Source organism: Paroedura picta, chromosome 3 (genome assembly GCF_049243985.1).
Source record: "Paroedura picta isolate Pp20150507F chromosome 3, Ppicta_v3.0, whole genome shotgun sequence".
Taxonomy (NCBI): Eukaryota; Metazoa; Chordata; class Lepidosauria; order Squamata; family Gekkonidae; genus Paroedura; species Paroedura picta.
This window is the reverse complement of record NC_135371.1, coordinates 57,652,941-57,674,634: the sequence shown is the minus strand read 5'-3', so window position 1 is coordinate 57,674,634 and position 21,694 is coordinate 57,652,941. Positions and strand designations below refer to the sequence as shown.

Genomic DNA, 21,694 nt, shown 5'->3' with positions numbered 1-21,694 from the left:
TGCTGGGTTTGTTCTGGCTAAATTAACAAAAGATAAATATCTGGTCTCACAACTCATTTAATAGACTCATAATTCCTTGCTGCAGGGTGCACTCTAAAAATAATTGAAAACAGGTTGCTTAATTCTTAACACACCTGCATGGTTACATTACAGCAGTAGAATGGGCTTTCCCATTCTTTCATTGTATGTTTGGGAACATTAAATGCACTTTAAGTTATGCCTTTTATTCCAGGTTTAATTTAGCAGAAATGTTCTCATAATCATTAATGTGGATTAGCACTCCACCCTCAAAACCATTGCAGAAGAGCGGTGAACCCTCTTTGTTATTTAGCTAATATAGGTTTATTTCTCACCCAGTCCTTGTGAGGTGTATGGTGGCTTTCCATGCCTTGCTATTTCATTTATCCTTGCAACTCCCTGAGATGGATTCAGCTGAGAAATCAAGTAGTTCAGCTTCCTGATTGCATTGAGGATTTTCACGTAGTGTCAGGACCTTCAACAAACCAATAGGAGGCCAAAATTCTGACCTTAAAAGTCTCATAATGTGTTTGACCATACTTATAGGATGGTCAGGCAGCCCCAGTATATACAGAAATGGCTCCTACTGGGAATGTGTATTTTTTGTTTTGCTTAAGGTTTTCTTTTTGTCATGCTCTTTGTTGTTAATTTCTCAAGGGTTTCAATGAGTAACACATTTTCAGTTATACTTTTTGTTTTCCATCACATTTGAATGAAATTCTTCCCCGAGGAGTCCTTCTTGTCAAATTTGATGCAGAAAGGAAAATGGTAATAAGTTTCATGGGTAAATAAAATTCTCAGTTGTGTAGTCGGAGGAGATAGATTTTTAAATCTCCCTAAAGGCAGGAAGTGTTACAAAAGAGGGACAAGGGAGTTTTAGGTACCCCAGAAAGGACACAAAATTTCTACAAGGGGACATAGATGGACAACTCAAGGAAGCAGGCAGAGTTGCAGAGGAAGCTGTACGGTGGCCTAGCAAAGATAGGCAGCAGTGGTTGCATTTGACCAGCATCATTACATAGGTATATTTGTCACCTGAAGACAGGACAGAGAACCTGCAGAGAGACCTTGTTTAGATAGGGAGAACGCTCGGTGAAATACAGAAACTCCCTATGCAGTGAAGTGCTCTACTGTCATGAAACAGAGTTGTAAACTTTCTGGAAATTCCTTGCGAGAGTGTGTTTGCACTGCAGCAAATGACACACAGGTAACCTGGCTGTTGATCTGGGCATTCCCAGTTAATGCAAGTAACTTTCAAGAACTTGCATGTGGAGTGAAAAAAATCACAATCCATATGAAATGCACTCATTCTGACAGATTTACACCCAGGATACAAAATTAGTAGACCTGTTAAAACTAAGAGTAGAGGGGAAAATAAGTAAGAGGCAACAATCCTCAACTGCTAATTAAGTAAACAGTACTATCTCCATACACTCCAGCAAATCACTGGTAATAAGAAGAGCATAGCATCAACTGGAACCTGAAATCATTGCTCAGGGAATGAGACTCTGCTGGTTCTCCTGGAGCTCAGCAGTTTTCGGTATCTTCCTTCTGGACCACCTGTCTGTACTGGGATTTGGAGGTACTGGCTTCCAATTTGTTTCTGTGTATACCTCAGGGTGCTGGGCTTGACCTTCAAAGCCCTATATGATTTGGGACCAACCTGCCTGAAGGACAGCTTTTTTGAGCCCTTTTGAGCTTGCCTGACAGTTACTATCATCTTCGGATGTTGTGTTTTAGGTGCACCCACTTTCTGAGAATAGGTGTGTGGCAACCCAGGAGAGGGCCACATCAGGCCTAGAAATTTCTGGAAGCTTTCGAACACTCTCCCTAGGAAAATTTGTCTGTTGCCATCTTCTGTCAAGTGGGTGAAGACTTTTTTGTTTCATTTGGCATTCTCTCAATGATCCCTCTCTCCAATCAATGTATGTATTTTAACTGTTTATATGCATCTTTAAGAGCCTCTTGTGGCGCAGAGTGGTAAGGCAGCCATCTGAAAGCTTTGCCCATGAGGTTGGGAGTTCAATCCCAGCAGCCGGCTCAAGGTTGACTCAGCCTTCCATCCTTCCGAGGTCTGTAAAATGAGTACCCAGCTTGCTGCTGGGGGGTAAATGGTAATGACTGGGGAAGGCACTGGCAAACCACTCTGTATTGAGTCTGCCATGAAAACGCTGGAGGGCGTCACCCCAAGGGTCAGACATGACTCGGTGCTTGCACAGGGGATACCTTTACCTTTACCTTTTATGCATCTTAACTTGGTTTTTAAACTGTTTTAAAAATTGTTTTAATGAGGTTTGTTTGGGAAGGTCTTATAGCATAATTTATCATGGATGTTTTAAATTGTTAGCCACTTTGGTGGCCCTTGTAAGAACAGGAAGGTGGAATATTTTGTAAATAATAATGTCAAATCAAATAAGCATTATTCTCTGAAGGAGTAATTTTAAGTGTTGGAAATGCTTGTTCTTATAGCAAGATCTGTGTAATTTTGTAGTCTGGACAAAATCTCCCTATCGTGTACATTTTCTCTGGACTCTCTTTCCCTCTTTTGAGTGTGAGATGTTCAATTTGTAATACCAGAAAATTGAACACTGTAGTAACAGACAAAAATATTAATAAATATTTTTTTCAGTGATGACACTAAAAATTGGCTAATGTGGATTACTTTACATTTATAAATTAAAGAATGCTCATTATGGTTTCCTGTGCCACATGCTGTCTTCCAGACTTAATTGAGGTGGGAAACCTGTGTCTGGGCTACCATTTCAGAGTGCAGGAATTGGCTGTTGTAACTGAAGGTCTATCATTGGTTACTAGTCATGGTGACTAAAAGGGAGCATGTTCATTCAGAGGCAGCCAACCTTAAATGCCAGGAGGAAATCTCGGGAAAACCTCGACCTCTATGCCCTATTATTGGCCCTCCAGAGTAACTGGTTGGCCATTGAATGAGATTAAATGCATCACTGGTCTGATCCAGTAGGTAGAGACAACTTAACGTTCTTCCATACCAGTAAATAAATCTCTCCACATAGAAGATTAGCATATCTGGAAGGAAGCTGGCATTTAATTTTCATTGTGGAAGGAGTTTTTGGAACAGCACAGCATTTAGTCATGGAAGCTTCTCCCATTTGCAGTCTGAACTGAAGCAATCCTGGCATAAATTTTACTGCTTACACCTCATTTGCATAGCATATAGGGAAAGATTAGACACTCAGTGTCTTGCTTTTATCTCCATAGCTGGTCCCTACCGAAGATGCTTTTCGTCCGGAAGGTGGTGTGTGGTGTGTGTAAAAACCTTCACTGCATGCCTCTGATATCATGGAAAGACTTTCTATTAGTAACGAGCATGTGAGTGTCTTCCCAAGGAAACATCACGTACACATTAGTTATCCATGCAGTTTTTCCAGAGCAGCTCCTGTGAATAGGACCCTGTTGAAAACTAGAGTCCTGTTCATGAATCTTTCTGGTAAATGTTACAGTCCACATTTTAGTTTCATGTTAAGGTGATGGCCTAATTGCTTTAATAAGCCTGTCCAACACAAAAAGTTTCATCAGAAATATTGGAGAAGGTCCCAGGGAGGCTCGTGTGCTTTGGCCGCCAAAGCGGCCGTTCAAGCCCGAAGCAGCCAGCACCGTGGTGCGGGGGGGGGGGGGGGGGCCTGGCGCTGCAGCACTGGCCGCTTCAGGCTTGAATGGCTCCTTGGGCGGCCAAAACGCACAAGCCTAGTCCCAGGATTGCAGTTGTGGTTTCAAAGAAACAGTTCTTTGAACTGAATTTGTGTTCATGGTTCTGTTTTCATGCACTGCAAGTATACATATTGCTAGTAGGCCTTTTCTTTGGGGCATCCTGGGTTTGGAACCCCTCCTAAGGCACCCTGATTACTATAACTTAGTCACCAGGTTATGCCTGTCTTGTTAATACAAACTTTTAATAGGAGTCAGCTTTTATGGCTGGGGGTGTATATTTGTTGGTTAATACTATTTTTATTGTTGGCTGCTGTTTTCTTTTTATCAATGATAAAGTAAATGGTATAAGAATGGCAAAGCAATGGGGTATGGGAGAAAGATAATAAATAGAAGATTTATATTTATTTATTGACCTGGGGCTTGCGTGCAAGCATTGCTTGATGAGTAAATCCATCCCTCCCTATTTGCATCTGTTTTGTTCTTATAAGATAATTCCAAAACATTTGCTGAATTCTAACGGGATGTTGCTATCCGAAGTCTTAGTTAGCTTTCTGCTCGGAGTCTGAAGAGTAGTGTCCAAATTGTGTTTGAAGTGGCCTTGGGATCCACCGTTTCCACAATCCACATATTAGTTTCTGTTTCTAGACTGGTAGTTTCTTTTCTTTTCTCTAGTAGTTCTTGTATTACCTGAAACAAAAGATGTTCCTTTGTTTACTTTACATCCTCATTTTGTACTAACTGGTGGAAAATATAATGGGCAGTCCTGCTCGCCAGATGGCTCAGCACATCAAAAAAAGAAGAAAAAAAAGAGCTCTTAGAGAAAGATTGAGATAATCCAAGCCACTTCATTTGTGAATCTATCCAGTGGGAATTCCAGTTTGCCAAGTTGCTTTTAAGCAAAAGAGAAGAGCTGATCCAATGAAATAAGCAGAAAATTGGATCATGTTACCTGAAACCTTTAAAGTGTAACCTTGGTCCTGTAACTTTGTATAACTGGCACACAAACAGTAATGTTACCATCTGATGCCTTGCAAATAAGAATGGGCTGCCATTTTAAATCAAAACTGTGTGTAATCTTATCCATGTGATTCCCCCCCCCCCCCCAAATATAGCTCTGTTCTTCCAGGGCAGTGCAGCCCCATTCAGACCAGATGATGCCTTAAATCTAGGGTCAGGCTTTCCATTTACCAGTAGCACTTCTGTATTGTTGGGATAAGGCTTCTATTTATTAGACCTCATACACTCAAAAACTGCTTCTATGCCTAATTCAGGATTTCTGAAGTCTCCCTGGGGTGGGCTGGAAGCATGATATAGAGCTGACTGTCATCTTATAGACTGTTTATGCACTGGAGGTTTCATGCTGGGCTGTAGGCTGGAGTTTTAGTCGTGGCTGGTTGCCCCACCTCTCCCTGCACCCACACGGGAGAGCATTTGGCCCGGTGCACCATCTGCCCCTGATATGTGCTCCTTGCATGGGAGCTGGGGCAGTGAAGTTCCCAATGCATAATTAGTCATATTATTGACAACCCAGCCCAAGTTTCCAGATAACCTCACCCAGTGTAGATATTACACTTTTCATCTTTCAGGAGGAGTGGGGTTGCATGTTTGACTGTTCCCCCATTGAATGGATTCCATGTATGTGCTAAAAAGCTAGTTTGTCCAGGAAACAGCTGGATTAGAAATTGTTGTTTGTATAGAACGTGTTCCCCCTTCAAGGATCGCTGCCTTGTTGTGGCAAGGGGGCTTGCGTAGCTCAGTGAAGCTATGAGCTATGCCGTGCAGGGCCACCCAAAACGGACAGGTCATAGCTGAGAGCTCTGACAAAAGGTGATCCACTGGAGAAGGAAATGGCAAACCACTCCAGTATCTTTGCCATGAAAACTCTATGGACAGTTCCAAAAGGCAAAACGATATGACGCTGGAAGATGAGCCCCTCAGGTCGGAAGGTGTCCAATATGCTACTGGGGATGAGCAGACGGCTAGTACGAGTAGCGCCAGAATGAATGAAGCGGCTGGGCCAAAGCCGAAAGGACGCTCAGTTGTGGAAGTAACTGGTGGCGAAAAGACAGTCCGATGCTGTAAAGATTTTTATTCCATAGGAACCTGGAACGTCAGATCCATGAATCAAGGCAAGCTGGACGTGGTTAAACAAGAAATGAGAAGACTGAACATCGACATTTTAGGAATCAGTGAACTAAAATGGACAGGAATGGGTGAATTTAATTCAGATGACCATCTGGTATACTACTGTGGACAAGAATCTCGCAGAAGAAATGGAGTAGCTTTCATAATCAATAAGAGAGTAGAAAAAGCAGTCTTGGGATTGTTGTTGTTATGTGCGAAGTCGTGTCCGACCCATCGCGACCCCATGGACAATGATCCTCCAGGCCTTCCTGTCCTCTACCATTCCCCGGAGTCCATTTAAGTTTGCTCCTACTGCTTCAGTGACTCCATCCAGCCACCTCATTCTCTGTCGTCCCCTTCTTCTTTTGCCCTCGATCGCTCCCAGCATTAGGCTCTTCTCCAGGGAGTCCTTCCTTCTCATGAGGTGGCCAAAGTATTTGAGTTTCATCTTCAGGATCTGGCCTTCTAAAGAGCAGTCAGGGTTGATCTCCTCTAGGACTGACCGGTTTGTTCGCCTTGCAGTCCAAGGGACTCGCAAGAGTCTTCTCCAGCACCAGAGTTCAAAAGCCTCAATTCTTTGACGCTTGGCCTTCCTTATGGTCCAACGTTCGCAGCCATACATTGCAACTGGGAATACCATAGCCTTGACTAAACGCACTTTTGTTGGCAGGGTGATGTCTCTGCTTTTTAGGATGCTGTCTAGATTTGCCATAGCTTTCCTCCCCAGGAGCAAGCGTCTTTTAATTTCTTTGCTGCAGTCCCCATCTGCAGTGATCTTGGAGCCCAGGAAAATAAAATCTGTCACTATCTCCATTTCTTCCCCATCTATTTGCCAGGAATTGAGAGGGCCGGATGTCATGATCTTTGTTTTCTTGATGTTGAGTTTCAAGCCAACTTTTGCACTCTCCTCCTTCACCTGCATCAACAGGTTCTTTAGTTCCTCTTCACTTTCTGCCATTAGAGTGGTATCATCTGCATATCTGAGGTTGTTGATATTTCTCCCTGCAATCTTGATCCCAATTTGTGACTCCTCTAATCCCGCATTTCTCATGATGTGCTCTGCATACAAGTTAAATAGGCAAGGCGACAGTATACAGCCTTGCCGAACTCCTTTCTCAATTTTGAACCAGTCAGTGATTCCATGTTCAGTTCTCACTGTTGCTTCTTGACCTGCATATAAATTTCTCAAGAGACAAATAAGATGCTCTGGTATTCCCATCTCTTTAAGAACTTGCCACAATTTGTTGTGCTCCACACAATCAAAGGCTTTAGCATAGTCAATGAAGCAGAAGTAGACGTTCTTCTGGTACTCCCTAGCTTTCTCCATGATCCAGCGTATGTTGGCAATTTGATCTCTAGTTCCTCTGCCTCTTCAAAATCCTGCCTGTACTTCTGGAAGTTCTCGGTCCACATATTGCTGGAGCCTAGCTTGTAGGATTTTGAGCATAACTTTGCTAGCATGAGAAATTAGTGCAATGGTGCGGTAGTTTGAACATTCTTTGGCATTGCCCTTCTTTGGGATTGGAATGTAAACTGACCTTTTCCAATCCTGTGGCCATTGTTGAGTTTTCCAAATTTGCTGGCATATTGAGTGTAGCACTTTTACTGCATCGTCCTTTAAGATTTTGAATAGTTCAACTGGAATGCTGTCACCACCACTAGCTTTATTATTGCTCAGACTTCCTAAAGCCCATTTGACTTCACATTCCAGGATGTCTGGCTCCAGGTGAGTAACTACCCCACTGTGGTCATCAGGGATGTTAAGCTCGCTCTTGTATAGTTGTTCTGTATAATTTTGCCACCTTTGTTTAATCTCTTCTGCTTCTGTGAGGTCCCTACCATTTTGGTCCCTTATCATACCCAACTTTGCATGAAACGTTCTCTTCATATCTCCAATTTTCTTGAAAAGATCTCTGGTCCTCCCCATTCTATTGTTTTCTTCTATTTGTTTGCACTGTTCATTTAAGAAGGCATTCTTATCTCTTCTAGCTTTTCTCTGGAATTCTGCATTCAGTTGGGTGTATCTTTCTCTTTCTCCCTTGCCTTTCACTTCCCTTCTCTCCTTAGCTATTTGTAAAGCTTCCTCAGACAGCCATTTTGATTTCTTGCATTTCTTTTTCTTTGGGATGGTTTTAGTTGCTACCTCTTGTACAATGTTGCGAACCTCCGTCCATAGTTCTTCAGGCACTCTGTCTATCAGATCTAATTCCTTAAATCTATTTGTCACCTCTACTGTGTATTCGTCGGGGATATGATTTAGTTCATACCTGAGTGGCCTAGTGCTTTTCCCTACTTTCTTCAATTTAAGCCTAAATTTTGCAACAAGAAGCTCATGATCTGAACCACAATCAGCTCCTGGTCTTGTTTTCATTGACTGGATAGAACTTTTCCATCTTTGGCTGCAGAGCACATAGTCAATCTGATTTCTGTGTTGACCGTCTGGTGATGTTCATGTGTAGAGTCGTCTCTTGGGTTGCTGGAAAAGAGTGTTTGCTTTGATCATTGTATTCTCTTGACAAAATTCTACCAGCCTGTGCCCTGCTTCATTTTGTACTCCAAGGCCAAACTTGAGATATGAAGAGAACGTTTCATGCAAAGATGGGTATGATAAGGGACCAAAATGGTAGGGACCTCACAGAAGCAGAAGAGATTAAGCAAAGGTGGCAAAATTATACAGAAGAACTATACGAGCTTAACATCCCTGATGACCACAATGGGGTAGTTACTGACCTGGAGCCAGACATCCTGGAATGTGAAGTCAAATGGGCCTTAGGAAGTCTGAGTAACAATAAAGCTAGTGGTGGTGACAGCATTCCAGTTGAACTATTCAAAATCTTAAAGGACAATGCAGTAAAAGTGCTACACTCAATATGCCAGCAAATTTGGAAAACTCAGCAATGGCCACAGGATTGGAAAAGGTCAGTTTACATTCCAATCCCAAAGAAGGGCAATGCCAAAGAATGTTCAAACTACCGCACCATTGCACTCATTTCTCATGCTAGCAAAGTTATGCTCAAAATCCTACAAGCTAGGCTCCAGCAATATGTGGACCGAGAACTTCCAGAAGTACAGGCAGGATTTCGAAGAGGCAGAGGAACTAGAGATCAAATTGCCAACATACGCTGGATCATGGAAAAAGCTAGGGAGTTCCAGAAGAACATCTACTTCTGCTGCATTGACTATGCTAAAGCCTTTGATTGTGTGGAGCACAACAAATTGTGGCAAGTTCTTAAAGAGATGGGAATACCAGAGCATCTTATTTGTCTCTTGAGAAATTTATATGCAGGTCAAGAAGCAACAGTGAGAACTGAACTTGGAATCACGGATTGGTTCAAAATTGAGAAAGGAGTTCGGCAAGGCTGTATACTGTCACCTTGCCTATTTAACTTGTATGTGGAGCACATCATGAGGAAGGCGGGATTAGAGGAGTCACAAATTGGGATCAAGATTGCAGGGAGAAATATCAACAACCTCAGATATGCAGATGATACCACTCTAATGGCAGAAAGTGAAGAGGAACTAAAGAGCCTGTTGATGCGGGTGAATGAGGAGAGTGCAAAAGTTGGCTTGAAACTCAACATCAAGAAAACAAAGATCATGGCAGCCGGCCCTCTCAATTCCTAGCAAATAGATGGGGAAGAAATGGAGATAGTGACAGATTTTATTTTCCTCGGCTCCAAGATCACTGCAGAGGGGGACTGCAGCAAAGAAATTAAAAGACGCTTGCTCCTAGGGAGGAAAGCTATGGCAAATCTAGACAGCATCCTAAAAAGCAGAGACATCACCCTGCCAACAAAAGTGCGTTTAGTCAAGGCTATGGTATTCCCAGTTGCAATGTATGGCTGCGAAAGTTGGACCATAAGGAAGGCCGAGCGTCAAAGAATTGAGGCTTTTGAACTCTGGTGCTGGAGAAGACTCTTGCGAGTCCCTTGGACTGCAAGGCGAACAAACCGGTCAGTCCTAGAGGAGATCAGCCCTGACTGCTCTTTAGAAGGCCAGATCCTGAAGATGAAACTCAAATACTTTGGCCACCTCATGAGAAGGAAGGACTCCCTGGAGAAGAGCCTAATGCTGGGAGTGATCGAGGGCAAAAGAAGAAGGGGACGACAGAGAATGAGGTGGATGGATGGAGTCACTGAAGCAGTAGGAGCAAACTTAAAAGGACTCCAGGGAATGGTAGAGGACAGGAAGGCCTGGAGGATCATTGTCCATGGGGTCGTGATGGGTCGGACACGACTTCGCACATAACAACAACAAATAGAACGTGTTTGTTTCAGTTTTACATCAGTGCCACCGTAAGATCATTTTTTCTGGAAGTAAGCACCACTGAATATTCTTAAATAGGACTCTATCTGCTTAAGATCATGGTCTAACACACAGTTTTTGTCTACTAATGTGGAATAGTGCAGTCCATGAAGTACTGAATAATATGCTGGTTTTGTACATTTGGATTGATTCAGTATATGGATTCAGTTTTGGAACACTGAAGCTTTTCTAAAGAAGGCTAATTAAACTTTTAAGAAAATCTTGTAACAAGTGTGTGCAGAAAGCTGATGTAATAGTTCCTGTTTGTTTGTTAGAAGATTTAGGCCAATTCTTCACAATGGGTGCTTTCCTGAACAGTATACTTGGAAAGAGAGAAGCAAATGGCCAATTTCTATTTTTTGACTCCTATTAAGCATTGCCAAATGGTGAATAACTGAGTGATATATCCATGTAGGTGCTATTTGTGTTCTATTCACTTACTTAGGGCCATGTTTCCCAGCCTGTGGGTTGGGGTCCAAAAGTGGGTCACAGAGCCTCTGAAATTGGGTCACAGGCTAGCCCTCCCTAATAGGAACTCCTGTTCTTTGCAGTCTTCTTTCTTTCTTCCTCACCAGATTCTCACATCTCATCTCCCCCTCCTTCTTGGTGACAATAATGAAGGGTGGGAGGGAAACTGTCTGGCAACTAGTAACTTTACAATAGTAGCTGAAAGAAGGGGAGGGAGAACGTGGGAGCTGTTCAACATGCCATGGAAAGACCAAAGGAGGATAGAAAGAGGCCTATGTGGGCCTGTGTTTTTTCATGGTGCTGCTTTTTCAGCAGCCCAATTTCTTGTCAGCCCTCTACAGTGCCTGACTACTGTCCGCTTGTTGTGGGAGATACACTATCCGATATCCTCTTTACTGCCATCTGCCCTCTTTGTGCATCTTTCAAACTCAGCTCTACCACCCCCTGCACACCTCTTTAAGCTCCACTTCTGGTCCAGTTGGCAGAAGAGGAGGTGTTCTCCCACTTGCTTGGGGCCCATAGTGGGAGCAACTGTACCCTTTGCATGATCTTTATTGCTTTCTCAAAACATCTGGTTGGGCACTACAGAAAATGGAATCCATTGGATGATTTATAAAGTTTTGAATTATTATTTTAAAAAAAGAAATAAAAAGATCCATTAATGATTTGAAATAGCCTGGACAATTCCTATACATCTTGTTTGGACTGGAGTTACCAAAAGGAATTGACGGTTCGCTTGAAGTTCTTGATTTCCCCAGCCTTGGTGGATGAAATACCTTGAGAGAACAACTGGTAGCTGAATTTTATCTTTTGAATTCTTTGAGGTGTTTTTAACTGTAAAATTCTGATGATATCTTTTCCTTGGAACAGAAAAGCACCCGTATTATGCAAAAACTTTGTTTGCTGGCTAGTGGAAAAGAGAGTGTTTTTAATAGCTCTGTGTTTAGAAAAGGAATTTGGCTCACACACTGTTTTTCTGAAATGTAGCGAACCTTTGCCTGAGTGAGGTATGTAATCTGTAAGTATGAAGAGTATGGCTACAAGAAGCCCCAGAAGTGGTGCGACCGTGCAGAATATGGTTGGGAAGCTTAGCTGTGTACATGCTCACCTGGGGCTCCTCCCCATCCCACCCCCTCAAGGCCCATCAATGAGGGGGTGAGGGGGGTGGGTCGACATGACCATATATGGTCATACCATGATAAATGTTTAATAATTTTTAAAAATATACTAAAAATTAATAAATTCCCACCCATTCAGGGCTGTCAAGAAACCCCAGGGTTGAGAAACCCTGATCTAGAAACTATTTAGCTTCTGCAGAGTGAAGAAAACCAATTGTTCGGTAGGGGACAAACAAAACATGTTTTTAGGTGAAAAGGACCTGACGAGAGAGAGTTAAATTATGTAAGGTATCTGATTGGTGGATCAAATTATTTTTAATCTTGCAACTTTCTACACTCCAAGCCTACATTGTGTCCTTTGTTGGGTTGTATGCTAAAGTGTTCAGAAGAGAGAGAGGAGCTTTAACCCAAACAAAAGGCCTTCACTTGACACAGAGCTATAATTTTGTGGATCTCTGAATAATTAAGGCCCTGCAAAGTTGAGCATTACTGGAACAGAGGAAACCCCTCTTCAGGAGTGTACTTACGAACCTTTTAGTGTAATAAGATGACTGTTGGGATCCATCCCTGTGGCTCTGGGTACCTGATACCGGATCCTTCTTTCTCCAGTCATTGCTTGACTATTAGGAATCTTGGGAGGGTGAATGACTAGCAACCATGGGATTGTTTTACAGGCTTGGAGTTCAGACAGTAATATATACACTGGCATGGCTCTTTGTGAAGCTGTGCCATTACAGCTGTATTTCAGATAGCCAGGGTCTGCCTTGCAACTAACCCCTCAATGCCTTATCATGGTATTTGGGAGCAATGATAATTGTTCTGAACCCTGATTTCCTTAACTAGCTATATCAGATGCCAGGGCTTTTGTTTATGAGACCAATGAAATACCTCTGAATCAAGAAGGCGTGTTGGTGTAAAGTTTTTAAAGTTTCCTGTGGAGAGTGTCAACATGTGTTTGAAATGCTGACCTTTGCAAAAGCACATTGACACATCAGAGGCTTCGTAGTTGGTATTTGGGATCACTGAGAGATGCCTAAATATGTCTCCCTTTCAACAGTATAGCTGGAACAGGGATTTCAAAGAAATACTGGCACATGATTGAAGTTAGAATGCTGCTACCATGGACCGGACCTGCAGGCCCTGTACCCCCTCTGCTCTCCAAGGTTTCTCTGGCATGTATGATTTAGTTCAAGTTCACATATTACAGTGTGGTTCCTGGCAGCCATAATGTATGACTACTATACTTTGGAAAGTTTCTTTCTCTCTCAGGTAACCTGTCACCACTAATTGACCTTTGTAAGAAATTCTTGCTGGGAGGGTCAGGATTCACAGCGTCCCTTCCCAGATCTGAGGCCTTGTCTCTATGTCTCCCACTGCCCTGCACCTGGTCACCACAGGCAGTGGTCCCCAACCTTTTTATCACCGGGGACTGGTCAATGTATGACAATTTTACTGAGGCTTGGGGGGGGGGGTAGTCTTTTGCCAAAGGACGTCGCCGCCTTAGCCCCTGCTCCACTTGCTTTCCCGCTGGCGCCCCTGACTTCCTGCCGCCTGCTGGGGGGTGCTGCCAGCAGCAGCTGCGCAGTGCCATGCCGAGGGGGAGCCCCAGCCATGGCAGCCGCCGGAGAACACCAAAGGTGGCAGGGCAGCCCCCGAGGCAGCAGCCAGGGAGAAGGACGAGGAGGAGCCACGGCCCGGTACCAACTGATCCACGGACCGTTCCCAGTCCCCGGACCGGGGATTGGGGACCACTGACCACAGGGACAGTTTACTGCTTTGAGTGCCCTTGGAGAAATAATCATGCCAACTGCTGAACTTCCCCCTAGTGATACTTTTACAATAGTTTATCCAAGATGGTGGAGGTCGATGTGATACAGAAGATCACTACCAACATCAAAAGCTATAAAGTATCTATTAAAAAGAAAATACCTGCAAGCATACTTTTAGCATACCACCAGGTTGCACAAGAGATTCAAAAGAGATGGGTAAAATGCAATTCCTCTGCCCCCCTCTCTAAACATGCCCTATTGGATGATAAAATATAGGACCGGCTCCTTAACTTAGGAAAATTTCTCCTTAACTTAGGAAGATTTCTGTAACAGAGGCTACTATTTCCGCATGGGTGCTCTCTAAAGACTCACAAATGATGCCTCCTGGACTGTTCTGAAGCACTTCCTATGCCTGTGAAATGGAGGGGGAAGCCAACTGCTGGATCTTCACCTTGAGGAAGAGATGCCTCGTGGAAGAAGCAAGCAGGCAACAGGAAACACATATGAGCACCATGGCATCCATAGACACCATTCTGGGGATAGCTGCTCCTGAGGAAAAGACTCCTTCCTCTGAATCAAAACTCTCATTTAGCAGAAAGGAGTCAGAGAAAATCTTAAAAGTTTCCCCAGATTTCAAAAAGAGGCAGGAGACCACTGTGTTGAAATATAGACCCGGAATTATATTTCTTACAGTGAGGCTACCAAGAAACTTATGTGGGAACCAAAAGGTTCCCCTCAAGACCTTGACATTTCAGGGTTGGTTTTAATAGTAATATTGAATGTAGCATCTACTACCATTTAGCCCCATGAATGGGAAGTGAAAGCCACTACTTGAAGTTTCCTTAGCATGAAGGTTGTATCTAGAGAATGAAAGATTGATAACCACTGGTTCAATTACCTGTCAAGAGAACAAAGTGACGAGACATTTTTAGGAAGGCATCCATTTCAGTGTTCATGTATTATTGATCTGGAATTGATAACTGCTGCTGGGACACAGGTTGACAGTAGAGTTTTGGAGGAAAACTAAACCCAGCTTCTTCCCAATTTGGCATATAACAAGACACAAGAAAATTGTCACTATTATAAGTAGTAAAACAAGATAGCTAGAGCAGAACTGGAGGAAACTTGTCAAGAGTGGAGATATTTATTTATATTCTTCCCCATCTTTGACTTGCTGTAGCAACAGCATTGTGTAGTGATTAAGAGTGCCAGCTTCTAATCTGGAGAACTGGGTTTGATTCCCTACTCCTGCTGGGTGACCTTGGCCAGGCAAAGTTCTTTCAGAGTTCTCTCAGCACCACATCACAGGTGTCTGTCATGGGGAGAGGAAGGGTTAGGCAATTGTGGCTATTCTGGGTACAAAAAACAAAGCAACAACAAATCCAGAGGTCAGGCAGAGTACATCTTTTGAGTGGCTACAAAGTGGCTTCGGATGGGTTACCTTTTACAACACTTTTGTCACAATGTGTCCAGGGTGAGTTGTTTTTAAATATAATTTGTTTATATACTTGGCTTTAAATGAAAGAAAAAAGACTTACGGTACTTAAATCTAGTTTCTCACTTTCATAAATAGCGTGCATGCTTACATCTTGCTATGGCAGTGACAATATATTGTTATGAAATAGAGCCTTTTGGCAGCCTGAGTCAAAACTTTTTGGCACAGCTGAATTGTATTTTCTCTACATATAAATATACTAGAATACTAAGCAAAATAATTTACTTGAAGGCTAAGGCCGCAGTTTTCTGTACACTAATTTGCTTGCATTTTGTTAAACAAATTTGGAGTTATTTCTGAGTATGCATAGGATTATAATATTAACTAGCAAAAAAGCCTGTTGTACCTAAAAAATGCAATGGGAACTACTAGGCCTCCCCCCCCCCCCCCGGCAGGCTAGCCAAGGCCTGGAGAGAGGAAGCGCTGGCGGCACCTTGCTGCAAGCCTTGGCTTGCCTTTTTCGGGCAGGGAAACACTTTCAGGGGCTCCCTCTCTCCCTCCTTCCCCCACCCCCACTGGGCCCGCAGTCCCATATTTTCTGCCCTCCCGCCCAGCTCCCACTTAGTGGGTTGATACTTCTTCCATATGGAAGAAGTTGGAGGGGGATGTGGCCAAGGGCGGAACATCCCTCCAGATTGGCCATTTGTTGGATGGACAGTCAATCAGGGATGGGACAGCCAGGACAGCCTACCTGATTGGTAAGTGATGAGTCCCAATTCCTCCCAGAACCCCCTTCACATTTTATTAATATGTTCAGATTCAGATTTTGCCAGCTATCTTATCTACTTCTTTCAGCAGCCACAGATTACTAAACAATTCCAAAATTGTAGTTAAAACCAGTGCTTTACCATGTTGGGCCTAAAGTAGTTTGAAAAGCAGTTAGTGGATCAGACTTTATTACTCCTAATAGTGAGTAATGAGAACTTGAGTTGGGTTGTATTTGTTGGAATATGCAAGATCTGCACTGGCATGAGAGAATATAAAGAGGGTCCTGCAGGGGGCATCATAGGAGATATGTATTTCGCATAGTTAGATCAGGACCTTCCTAATATTTTTCAGATTATCTTCTCCAGTGTCCTGGTTGGTTCAGTGGAAGACTTCCTGCTCCTTTGAATACTGTTCCTCTGTACTTGCCTCTCGAACAGAAAGAATGACTGCAGACAAAACTTAGTTAGGAATCGCTCTTCTCTCTTCCTACACAAAGTTTGTTTCTCTTCTTAATAAAACTATTTTATTCTTTTGAATAGCCCAGTGTTTTGCTCCTTTGAATATTCAAATGCTACCAATAGTATTGAATATTAGCATGTATCCACCAGAAGTGAAAAATGTCAGAATAGTTTGCTGAATATTTTCCAGCATTGAATGTGTACATGTGAATTAAGAACAGAAGAAGAGTTTATGCTGCATCAAGCCAATAGTTCATTTAGTCCAACATCCTGTCTCACACAGTGCCAACCAGTTCCGCTGGACAGCCAACAACAGGGACTAGAGGCCGAGGCCTTCCCCTGATGTTGTGTCCTAGCTCTGGGATTCAGAGACTTAGTGTCCCTGAATATGGAGGTTCCCCTCAGTCACCATAGCTAGTAGCTATTTATTCTATTTATATACCACCCTCCCCGGAGGCTCAGGATGGTTTACATAAAATGTAGAAACTATACAAGAAACAATCCATAGTGGGGCAGATCTTAAATTACTCCTAATGGTGAGAAGTGATAACTTGAGTTGGGTTGTATTTGTTGGAATATCAAGATCTACACTGGCATGAGAGAATATATTAAATATAAAATAAATAAAAAATATTGATGCACTTATCCTCCATGAATCTGTCTAATCCCCTTATAAAGCTGTTTATTCCTGTAGCCATCCCTACATCCGCTGGCAGCACATTACACATTGTTGTTGTTGTTTCTGCCTTAGTGAGGCAAATGAATTCCAAAAGGAATTTTATGGTTAATATGTAAAAATTGCTTTGTAGCCTCCCCCCCCCCCCCAACTGAATCCAGAATTGCTGCTGCCAGCAGAGAGAGGAAGGAAAGAAGCAGTAACTTATAGCTGTGCCAATAATTTGTGGATCTTGGTGTTTGTGAGTAGGTTCTGTGCAGTTTCTTGCCTCTATCTAATGGCATAAATTATGATACATGATAGGAACATCTGAATTTGCTTAAGGTTGAGAATTTGCATAGATTTCTGCTTTTCTTGGTGTAGATTTTTAAAAAGTCAGTGCCTTTCATCCTCATGCTTGGAATATCTTTGCACTTGAAACTGCTGGAAGCTGGAAAGGACTGCTAGACAAGGGAATACTTCACAAACTCTCCCTGGTTTTGTAACTATTGGGGAAAAGTCATTGGGCAGGACAGGCCATTGGTCCAGTCAGTGTATTTGACATTTTGACAATCGCTTGAGAGTCTTGTTTTTCATTTTTAAAAGCTGTTTTTATTGTTGTTGGGAATAGATGTTGACATTTAGAAGCCACCCAATATAAGGACTTTATTTAACTGCATTTATTTATTGTCCTCCAGTCTCCATAAGAATGGAGGTTATGCAGTTAAAAATAATGCAGTCACAGCAGTAGAATGTATTCAGTCAACAGTGCAGTCAAAGAGGATTACAGATGGTGAGTAGTATACTAAAATGCTGTAATCAATGACACTAAACTATATTAAATTTTTTTAGAAAAAGTACAACAATACCTTAAACTTCACAGACATTAATTATTATTCAAATTCTATTTAGAAAATGGTTTTCACGTGCTTCTAATTCTCTGGCTATTTCACTCCCCAAATTGGCCTTCCTTCTCTTCTTGTTTAGTTCCTAAAAAAATTCTTAACGGTTTACATATCTCTGAGTGCGTGAAGCAGTGGGTTAAATCCAGGGACTCTCCTCCTACTGAGGAAGACTCCTCATTTGGCAGATGGAAAACCCTGGATCTAATCCAATGTAAATAAGTACTTACAAACTGGCAATTTATTGTGAGAGGGGAATTTTTAGGTACATGAGTACACCATGAATGTGAAGTCATGGTATAAAATATTTTTTCCTGTGGGGTATTCAGGCTACAACCCAGGAGTTTGATGTCCTGTGATACAGATACGGCCTCTGGAGGGACTTGTGAGCCCAAGCAGAGTCAAGTGCGGCTCCAGCACCTTTCAAAGCCCTGCATTGCTAATAAGGGCAATTGTGACAGCTTTCCTTTGTCAAGCAACTTAAATGGATATCGGTGGAGCATTCACTCTCCACCTTCCGAGACGGCATTGTCTGCCAAACCTTTCCCACAAAGGTGCTCTGTTACTAAGTCTGATTAAACCCTCCAGATTACAAAGGAGGTTTGTAACGAGCACTGGCAGCTCCAGATCAGAACCAAATAATTAATCCCTGTTAAACCAGTGGATATTTTGCAAAGTAGACAGCATCTTGCTTAGAAATGAGTAAGTATAAAAATCTACAAACATACTAGGGACAAATCTATTATCTTGTTCCTACCGTTATACCTTGAGGTCCTGTTTTCAACACTTGGCTGTAGGGCAGTTGTGTTAAGTCAGTTTATATAGTGGGGAACAAATGAACATATGAAATGGCCTCATGCTGAGTCAGGCCACTGGTCGATCAAAGTCAGTAATGTCTACTCTGACTGGCAGTGGCTCTGTAAGGTCTCGGCAGGTGCCTTTCACATCACCTACACCCTGGACCTTTCAGCTGGAGGTGCTGCAGATTGAACCTGCATGCAAAGCTGTTGCCACACCACTGTGCTACAGCTCCTCCCCTTTCTAATAACTAGACCCATTTCAATAGAATCCGAGCCCAGTAGCACCTTTAAGACCAACAAAGATTTATTCAGGGCATGAGCTTTCGAGTGCAAGCACCCTTCGTCAGACTAAGAACTCCTTACATGACCGTGAGAATATATAGCAAAAATTAATTCTGTTACATTAGTAAACTGTGTCACACATCCAAATACAGCCAATCAATCCCCTTGAAATTCAGTTGTTATTCACACAAACATGGGAGAAATAAAACTGTCTGTGAAAGTGATCAAAGGCTATCACATCACCATATGTTGCTTGCCCCATCTGTTCCCATACCAGTGTGAAACATTCTTACAAGGTAATTGCTGGTAACTATCTTATCCCAAGGCCATATAGCAAAAGACCCCCCCCCCCTGGGCCTCAGTAAAATTGTCAAGCGTTGACTGGTCCCCGGTGATAAAAAGGTTGGGGACCACTGCTTTAGACCCATTTCAGTGTGGGCTCAGAACTGGGTTTGGAATAGAAACAGCCTTCGCTGATTTGACTGCCAATCTTTGCCAGGAGAGCAATTGAGGAAGTGTGTTCTTGTGGATTCTCCTGCACATTTGAGTAGCTTTCAGTACCATTGAGTATGGTATCCTTCTGGAGATGCTGGCTCAATTAGGGGTAGAGGGTGTACTGCTCTGGTAATTCTGCTGGGAGACTGCTGCTCAACCCAACCCTGTGGCATTATGCTGTAGGGTCCCCCAGGAGTCCATCTTATCTCCCATATCATCAGGGGGTTTAGAATGATGGTGCTATTAATATGCAGATGACACCCAACTCTGGTCCAGTTTAACTTCTTGTTGGCTGGGCTGGAACAAATGCCTAGAGAAGGCAATGAGATGAATGAGATCCAGAAAACTGAAGGGCAGCTAAGAACAGGATGAGATGCTGTGGGCTAACAATGGAGAGGCTTGAGAACAGAGGATCAGCCTGTCCTGGAGAAGGTTGACACTCTTTGAAGGAACATGTTTGTAGCTTGGGGGGTTCTGCTGGATCCTGACTTATGGATGGAGGCTCAGATCTCCTTTGTTGCATGTTAGTGCCTTTATCAGTTTCAGCTGATGTGCCAGCTATGGCCCATCATCAAAGCATGATCTGGAGATGGTCATCCATGCACTAATTGTATGCAGGTTAGATTATTATAACATACGCCTAGGAGGAAGCAGTAGATCTATAGATTATGGAGCCTGAGAACCATGGGCTGTCATCATCAATAAGACATTCCAGTGTCAATGGTACTGGTTGCTCAGATACTTAAAGGAGCAGCCCTGCACCTTGGGGTTTATTGTTACTTGTCCTGGAGTTTAACTGTTTGGTCTTCATCAAGTAGAAGGGCTTGCACCCTTCTTGTCATGTGAAATTAAGTGAAAAGCTTTCCTGGCCTGGCTCCTATAATAACTGGAAGATGCATCCTGAGCAGGCTGTGAAACCAAACAATCAGGCGTGAAAAGCCACAACAGTAAAAGGTATTCCCTCAAATAGCTGGGGGTGCCCACTATTGCTACTTCTCTTTTCATTGGGATTTAACTTCTGATTGCTTCAGCTAGCTATAGTTGTCAACCACAGATAAATGCAATAATAATGAGAAATTGCAGGATGCTTCAAATGCTTCAGAGCAGTCCCCTGAACAGCTGCCTGGTTACAAAACTGCCTCACAGCTGAAAGATCTAATAGGGCCAGTGGGCTTCAGTTTCCCCTACTGGTCTTTCAAACTTTAGTCACTGTCATGGTAACAAATGCGGTACTGCAAGAACACCCCATGGGCTGCAAATTAGGAGCTTTAAATAAATATATGCTTTCTTGCTTGCACAGATTTTCCTTTCAGCCTTAACAATCAGCCATAACTATGATTTAGCATTGCTTCTGTACTATCTGCAGGGCATGATTAATGTTACCCTTTCTGATAGATTCAGGTGGGTTGCCATGCTGGTCTGAAACAGCAGAACAAAGTTTGAGCCCAGTGGCCCGTGTAAGGCCAACAAAGTTTTATTCAAGGTACTAGGGGCAAAGCCCGTTGTCTCCAAGAATACAACAGGCGCTAGAGCTTGGCAGTGGGAAGAGGAAGGGGAGGAGTTGTCCAGTTTGTAAGGGCATTGGGGTTGAATGTTGAGGCCTACTGCACAGGGTTGTTGTGCAGATGAAACAGGAGACAAAAGAGCCAGTTTCCTCTGCAGAATAACGCTGTGCAGTGGCCTCAAACCTGCAGAGATTTGTAAAGAAGAAAGACACATGGCTTGGCTGTGTCTAACCCCTGGCCAGAGCAGTATTTTAAGTGAAAAGGGGCTTTTCTGTGGCCTCCCTGTCAGCCAACTGTTTGGCAGAAGGGGAAAGTCCCCCCCTCAAAAGGAAGGCCCTCAGGCTCCCCTGCATTGCTCTTGGAAAGGCCTCCTTCCCTCAGTCAGGGTCTGTTAGAGGCTCCTTCGCAGCAGGCCTGAAGGGAGGGAGGGGGAGGGATGGGCACACTCTGCAGCCTCCGGCCAGCTCTGTCAGGGTTCTGAGGCAATTTGCAGTTGGACATGACAATTAGGACAGCCTTGGGGCAAAAAGGGCTGGCGCAGCCTGTGTTCTCATCCCCCTTGGCAGCCCTACTGACCTTCTCTCCCTTTGGTGGTCAGGAGCAGACTGGCAACCAGACTGGGCTGGGTGAATGGAATTTTGGTCTGTCCTGGTGAGGGGCCAATAGGAAGGCGCTTCGCGTGCCTTCCCATTGGCTGCTTGGCCCTGGATGGACACTCGGAGGACCCAATCAGGAGCCGCAAAGCGGCTCCTGATTGGGCCCTCTGAGTTTTCATCCTGGACAGGGCCCGCCCTAACTCCTCCCCAGGTGGCCTTACCCTTTTATTTAACCGCAGGAGCGGTTAAAGATAAGCTTTTGTCTTCAATACAATAAAATGGAAATTACCAGTTGATGTTGTTGTTTTCAGC

The 21,694-nt window shown here is 43.3% G+C and overlaps 1 protein-coding gene across 1 annotated transcript in view; it reads left to right on the top strand.

The window, feature by feature from the left end:
- Window positions 1-21,694, top strand: part of TWF2 (twinfilin actin binding protein 2) — a 90,585-nt gene that overhangs the window by 8,825 nt on the left and 60,066 nt on the right. The window lies entirely within an intron of this gene.